At 43.8% G+C, this 7,773-nt stretch overlaps 1 non-coding gene across 1 annotated transcript; it reads right to left on the reverse strand.

The window, feature by feature from the left end:
- Positions 1 to 2,685: 2,685 nt before the first annotated feature.
- On the reverse strand, positions 2,686 to 2,824 carry LOC111589834 (small nucleolar RNA Z247). Its single transcript, XR_004851669.1, has one exon. It is a non-coding gene; the product is annotated as a small nucleolar RNA Z247 (small nucleolar RNA).
- Positions 2,825 to 7,773: the final 4,949 nt, after the last annotated feature.

The raw sequence follows: 7,773 nt of genomic DNA on the forward strand, positions 1-7,773 counted from the left end.
GCTTAAGAAGTTTTTAGGTGAACATTGTCAGCGCGTAAGCTTAAGAAGTTCTCAGCTGTTAGAAACTTAGAATGAACTTTTTTTATGAGAATTACCTCTTTGATTTATTGATTTACTGTCAACTCTGTGTCTGTGTTGGAATGAACTTATTATTATTTATGTGATGTACTATGTATTCCTAAATTCTGTCTACATTATGTCCTGATAGCTATATGTATGCCTGATAGCTTTCTAATTATGTACGCCTGTATAGTGTTTGGGTTTTACCGAAAAACCGAAGTAAAAAACCGAAACCGAACTCCTCGGTTTTTCATTTTCAAGAAAACCGATCGGTTTCTAATGTCTAGAAAACCGAAGTTTTTTAGAACCGAAAAACCGAACCGAAGTTTTAAAAAAAACCGAATGCCCAGCCCTACATAGCATTCTTCCAATGAGAATTACTAAGTGCTTCATCAAGACACTGTGGCTCACCAGAGGACGTGAAGTAGCCATACCTGATTGTGCCATCAGTGTATATTTTCTCTTTCCGGATGCCGCTCCGCAGTCTCGTGTGTGGACGTAGGGACGTGTCAGCAGTATCATCATGGGCATGGACCGGCTCTGGCAAGAACGCGGCTGCTTCCCCTGTTTGCTGTAAAGAAAGTGCGTCATGTATAGTCACATCAGCGCCTGTAGTAATAGGGGAAATAGGGGCTGTAGGTGCGGTACAGTGGAGCGGCACAGGAGCAGCATGCGTGGTACAGTGGTCCGGCACAGGAGCGGCGTGCGCCTGTACAGTGTCCCGGATTCCCTCAGATGCATGCGCGGTAGACTGGTCAGGTTCCTCCCCTGGCGTCAAACTTGCAACAGTGGGTAGTGATCCATCAATTCGATGAACAGGACCCCCTGCATATTGATGTCTGTGCACTGCAGTATTCTCATCAGACAAGTTAGTATTAACAGGGAGAAAATCAGGAACATCAGTATCACGTCTATTAGCACCTATTTTAGTTGTGAGGGATGGCATTAAGAGAACTTCAGACTGTAATCTGGCGCCAGCATTTGGATGGAGAGCGGAGAAAGGAAAAACAGTCTCATCAAATATGACATCTCTAGAAATATAAACACGTCCTGTGGAGATATCGAGACACTTAAAACCCTTGTGAAGAGGACTATAGCCAAGAAAAGCACACTGCTTTGATCTGAATTGAAGTTTGCGAGTATTGTAGGGGCGCAAATTTGGCCAACAGGCACAACCAAAAACACGTAAAGAGGAATAATCTGGTTTTTGGTGAAAAAGACGTTCTATAGGAGTTTGATTATTAATGACTTGACTAGGTAGTCTATTAATAAGATATGTGGCTGATAGGAAAGCTTCATCCCAGAATTTAAGAGGCATAGATGCATGAGATAGCAAGGAAAGGCCGACTTCAACAATGTGGCGATGCTTTCGTTCGGCTGCCCCATTTTGCTGGTGTGCATGAGGGCAAGAGACTAAATGGGAGATGCCAATTTTGGTAAAGAAGGAATTTAATTTTTGATATTTTCCTCCCCAATCTGTTTGAATGGCACGAATTTTTCTATCAAATTGCCTTTCAACAAGACGTTGGAAATCAATGAATTTCTGGAATACCTCAGATTTTAACTTAATAAGGTAAATCCAGGTAAACTTGCTATAATCATCAATAAAGCTAACATAATATTGTTTTCTGCCCACAGACTCAATCGCAGGACCCCAGACATCAGAAAAAATAAGCTCCAAAGGAGAGTTCGATTTACTAGAAGAAATAGGATATGGCAGCTGATGGGCTTTCGCTTGTTGGCAAGCGTTGCATACAGACTCATTATTAGATTCAACTAAACAAGGGAGTTTATTTCTACTAATAATTCGCCGAACTATAACAGATGAAGGATGACCAAGACGATCATGCCACCGAGAGATTGATGGCTGGCTGACTCCACAGGCGTGACGCTTTATTGATGATGACGAAGGAAGAGGGTACAGTCCTCGGTGACATGGCCCCCTAAGCAGCGTGTGCCTAGTTGCTTGATCCTTAATCAAAAAGAAATCTGGGTGAAATTCTATAAAGGCAGAATTATCTGTAGTTAAGCGATGGACAGACACAAGATTTTTCTTGGCTTCAGGAACATATAGAATATCTTTTAGATGAAGCTTACGACTAGAGGTGCTAACAGAGGAATTACCGATGTGGCTGATTTCCATACCTGTACCGCTTGCGGTGTGGATCTGATCTCCACCGTTGTATTTATCTCGGATGGACAGTTTCTCTAATTCACCGGTGATGTGATCAGTGGCGCCACTATCAGCATACCAGTTTGTGTCAACTGTGTATGAGCTGGTCGCGGCAGCAGCATGGCGTTCTTCAGGGACATAGCTTTCATCAAATCGGTGCCAGCAGTTGACAGCCGTATGTCCTTTCTTAAAGCAAACTTGGCATGAGTCACCACTTGAGCGCCTGTAGCCACGTTGCTTGCCAGCCACAGTATGGCTGTCTTGTCCGCCAGGGCCATGTCCCTGTCCACCTGCTCCACGGGAGTCCTGGCCGCCCACACCTGCACCGCTGTAGCCGCGGCTAGGAGGCCGAGCACGCCCACGACCGCGGCCCGGTCCTCGAGAGCGACCTCCACGACATGCAAGATTAGCGGATGCCTGCTGCTCTCCTTCATGAATTAGATCCATTCTTGTTTCGTAACTCAGCATCTGAGAATATAATTCTTCAACTGAGATTGGCTCCACCCTTGCAACGAGGGCAGAGACAAGTGAGGTAAAATCACGGTCCAACCCGGTGATGATGTATTCGACGAGTTCGTCGTCTTCGAGCGGACGTCCTGCGGCCGCCATATCATCAGCATATCCCTTCATCTTCGCGAAATATTCAACAACATTCATGCTGCCTTTCTTGGTCGTCGAGAGGGCGATGCGGAGATTCACAGCCCGAGCCCGGGTCTGTGAGGCGAACATCGCCTGAATTTTTCTCCACGCATCTGCTGCAGTCTCAGATCTTGAGACGTGGACCAGGATTTCCTTGGAGATAGACGAGAGCAGGTAGCTGAGGACCTGTTGGTCCCGAGCATCCCACTCCTCGAACGCCGGATTTGACGTCTTCTTGCCATCAGCGTCGGCAATCTCCTTCTCCGGCACTGGTGTGGTTCCAGTAAGATGGCCAATGAGGCGAGAGCCACGCATGGCCGCACGAACATGGGCTTCCCATATGGCATGGTTTGCTCGGGTAAGTTTTTCGGATACTGGATGTGCAATGAGTGGATTGGAGGGGGAACTCGACATGGCTGATTTGCAAGGTGAATTTGGCTCTGAATACCATGTGAAAGTTCAGAGGGCAGGAAGCGTCATACCACTTCAGGGGCCGCGGGTTCCGTGTTAATATAGGCGCCCATTGCGCAAGGATAACATCAGATGTAACAACCTTCCCTTGACCCGGTTACATGAGAGTAAATCTAGCTAACAGCTAACAAACAATCTATATCCGTAGCTAGAGGTTGTTACAAGGAGTTCGGGATATACATTAAATAATATGACTATTCTAATATGGGACAGCTCTGTGCCTGCTATTGAGAGTATTGGCTATATTCTACTATGAATTTATGAAATATGTGTTTGTTGTTTGCCTGTTTCACTGTTTGAAACTGCGCTGAAGCTGAACGCCAGTCTGTCTGCCTGAAACCGGGCAGTGGCCACGGACAGCCGGTCTGTTGTAGTTCTACTGTTCGTAACATAACGACTTCTCGTGATACAGCTTCCGCGGCGCTTCTCGTGTCGACCCCTTACCTGACCTGCTAACGACGAAAGCCGTGCTTTCTGCAGCTTTCCGCGGCAGCTTCTATTCGTAGGCGATTCTTCCCCTTGGCGCGCCTGCTCAAGCGCATGCATGTTGAATTTTATATATGGTCTTATTGTAAACCTATACAAAGAAATTTTAATAACTTTTAAAGTTTAATACATACTATGTTTTTAATAATAGTCTTTTATATTTAAAATCATGAATAAGGGCGTGAAAACTGCAACATCGGGCTGCTCGTTGATATATAAAGGTAGGATTTTTCTGTCCACTCTCTATATATAACACCCAAAAAAAACTACTGAACTTCTCCAACACGGGCTTTGGATTAAAACGTGGGCAACTTTAATTTAAGCTGTTGCGAAACATCCTTTGACCCGCCGGCTTTGGATTAAAACGCTTTGGATTAAAACATCCTTTGACCCGCCGGCAACTTCTCCAACTTTAATTTAAACGTGGGCAACACGGGCTTTGGATTAAAACGCTCCTATGGCGGGCTGGCAAGCACTGACGACGCTTCCGAACCAGACGAGCAGCGGCGGCGATCCCGAGGGCTAGCGGCGGTGGTGCGCCGAGGCGGGTGACCGACGACGACACTCCTATGGCGGGTGGGCAAGCACCAACGGCGCTCCCGAACTGGACGAGCGGCGGCGACGCACACTAGGCCCGGTGGTGACGGCGGTTGCGGGAGGCGAGATAGGCTTCGAAAGCAGTGGCGGCAGATCTTGGAGGAGCGCACGCGGCGGTGGATGTCAGAGGCGCCCGCACGATGTTGGCTCCTCGGAGGCGCGCGCCCCGAAGGGGCGCCCACTGGCGTCCCCCTTCCGCGACGATGCCGGCCTTCTCTAGGCACGAGCGACGACGACGGACTTCCCTATGCGACGAGCGGTGGCAGATCGACGACCTTGTTTTTATGTTATTTTGTATACATATTTATATTTATGCCAACATCAATAGGTTTTTATGATACATTGTCAGTTTATGGCTCTCCTTTCATATTTTGTATGTTTATGATATTTTTATTCACATTTTATGTAAACGTTTGTTGATTTTTGCGTAGTGTACCACAATGCATAAAAACCTTCGATATGTAGCATAATTAGTATCAGTATATATCATAAACTGGTTCTAACAAGGCTAACTACATGGCTGTTGGAGAGGTCCTATATTAATGGACGAAATAAAACATTGAAAATCAGATTTTTTTTCCATGCATGCCAATCAATTTCCTTTCAACTCACATTCTTATCATCCTATATTTGTGCGCATGCAATAGTAAACAGATTTTGTATACAATGTACCGCATTGCATAAATACCTTTGACGTGTAGCATAATTAGTCTCGGTGTATATCATAAACTGGTTCTAACGAGCCTAGATGCATGGATGTTGGAGAGATCCTATATTTATGGAGGAAATAAAACATTTAAATCAGATTTTTTGTTTCCATGCATGCTAATCCATTTTCTTTCAACGCACATTTTTGCCATCCTAGATTTATTCGCATGCAGGAAGAAACAGATTTTTTCGCGTTGTACCGCAGTGCATAAATATCTATATCATGTAGCATAATTAGTGTCAGTATATGTCATAAACTGGTTCCAACGATCTTATCTGTATGGATGTTGTCAAGATCCTACTTTTATGGATGAAATAAAACATTTAAATCAGATTTTTTGTTTCTATGCATGCCAATCTATTTCATTTCAACCCACATTCTTATCATCATAAATTTGTGCGCATGTAGCAGGAAAACCTTTGCAGAGTGTTATGAAACTGATATATCAGCCGTGCTTGCGGTTATGAGTGGCCAAGGGAGCTCCATTGATTAGATATACTTTGATCAGAGTTGTTTGATTTACAGATGGTGGCAAGGATGATGGTTTGATTATGCTTATGGTAAAGTTTCTAGTATTCTTTCCGTTTGGAAAGGGTACTTTTGGGTTAACAACTTGGGTTAATGCTAAAACCTGGCTCTCTACTAGTAAATAATAACCTGACCAACTAAAAGTAACTGCTTGACTAAACCCCACATAAAGCTAGTCCACTACAGCCAAACAGGACAATTGCTGAGTATGTTGATGTGTACTCACCCTTGCTTTACACACCAAACCCCCTAGGTTGTCCATGTTGCAACCACTGCTCAGGAGAAGATGAAGCTGTGGAGGAGGACTTCCAGGAGTTCCACGAGTATGATGAGTTCTAGATGTGGGTTAGCGGCAAACCCCTAGTCGGCTGCCTGTGAAGGCCGTGTGTATCTACGTTTCTTTTTCCGCACTTTGATAACTGTTAATGACTATGTGGATGTCTCGGACATCATGATGTAATCAACTATTACTATGATTTATGTTATTATTTGAGCATTGTGTGATGATGTCCAGTTATGTAACTGTTGTGTACGTGAATTGTTGATCATGGCACGTACATGGTTTGCATTCGGTTTGCCTTCTAAAACCGGGTGTGACAGAGGATCTTCGGCGGAGAAGAAGGCCCCGAACATATTCCATAAATTATAATGAATCCCAATATATATATATTTAAGAGAATATTTAAATTATTTAAGGTGATTCCAATAATTATATAAAGTTGGTTTTACAAAAGGATCAAATGAGATTCTTGCAAATAATTTCAAACAAAAGTTATTAACATAACAAAATGCGTAGTCCAAGAATAACGTTTCAAAAACTCATTATTATTTTATAAAACGAGATTTTATCATAAAAAATAAATCTAACAATTGGATTTGCAAATCAATTCAATCAAAATATATGCTTCGATATGAGTGCTTCAAACACTTGATAAAATTTTACTCAAAAGATTAAATATTTATATTTTTACTCCATTACCTTCTTTTATTCTAAAATCATTTCCTCTCTACTAGTTTTAGCAGCTAATATTATCTTATTTTTAATTGATGGATTTGAGGTGTTACACTATCCCTACCCAAAATCGATGCTAGCCACCCAGCACGTTACCAGAACGTCCAATTACCATGCAAGGCCTAGCCAGACGGATATTAAATAGATCTTGGATAAGTCAAAGACTAGCCGTGACAGATCAGATCCGCTACGTGGGGACGCAACGGGATGCCTCCTTCGAGATTGTGGACCTCACGCGACGGCGGCAAAACACTCACGGTCGGAAGACATAATACGTATGATAACAATCATGCCGACGCATTCATCTAAGTACTACAATAACTAGTGCTTCTTGCCATAAAAACACATTAGTATGAGAAAGCACCAAGATTTAACGAATAAGAATAGCTTTGTCCTTATCGCAAAGCACGATTAGGGTAGCGTGGCACTTACACGAGAACAACCCTAAAACAGGGGTGGCGATGCGCCAAAGCTTGCAGTCAGAATCCTGAGGAGATTTACTATCCCCTTAGTAAGTGTTTATGATAGTCGCCTAGAGGGGGGGTGAATAGGGCGAAACTGAAATTTACAAATATAAACACAACTACAAGCCGGGTTAGCGTTAGAAATATAAACGAGTCCGAGAGAGAGGGCGCAAAACAAATCCCAAGCAAATAAGCAAGTGAGACACGGAGATTTGTTTTACCGAGGTTCGGTTCTTGCAAACCTACTCCCCGTTGAGGAGGCCACAAAGGCCGGGTCTCTTTCAACCCTTCCCTCTCTCAAACGGTCCCTTGGACCGAGTGAGCTTCTCTTCTCAAATCAAAGCCGGGAACAAAACTTCCCCGCAAGGGCCACCACACAATTGGTGCCTCTTGCCTTGATTACAATGGAGTTGTGATCTCAAGAACAAGTGAGAAAGAAAAGAAGCAATCCAAGCGCAAGAGCTCAAATGAACACGGCAAATCACTCTCACTAGTCACTAGGGCTTTGTGTGGAATTGGAGAGGATTTGATCTTTTTGGTGTGTCTAGAATTGAATGCTAGAGCTCTTGTAGTAGTTGAGAAGTGGAAAACTTGGATGCAATGAATGGTGGGGTGGTTGGGGTATTTATAGACC

The sequence above is a fragment of the Zea mays genome, chromosome 7 (genome assembly GCF_902167145.1).
Source record: "Zea mays cultivar B73 chromosome 7, Zm-B73-REFERENCE-NAM-5.0, whole genome shotgun sequence".
Lineage (NCBI taxonomy): Eukaryota > Viridiplantae > Streptophyta > Magnoliopsida > Poales > Poaceae > Zea > Zea mays.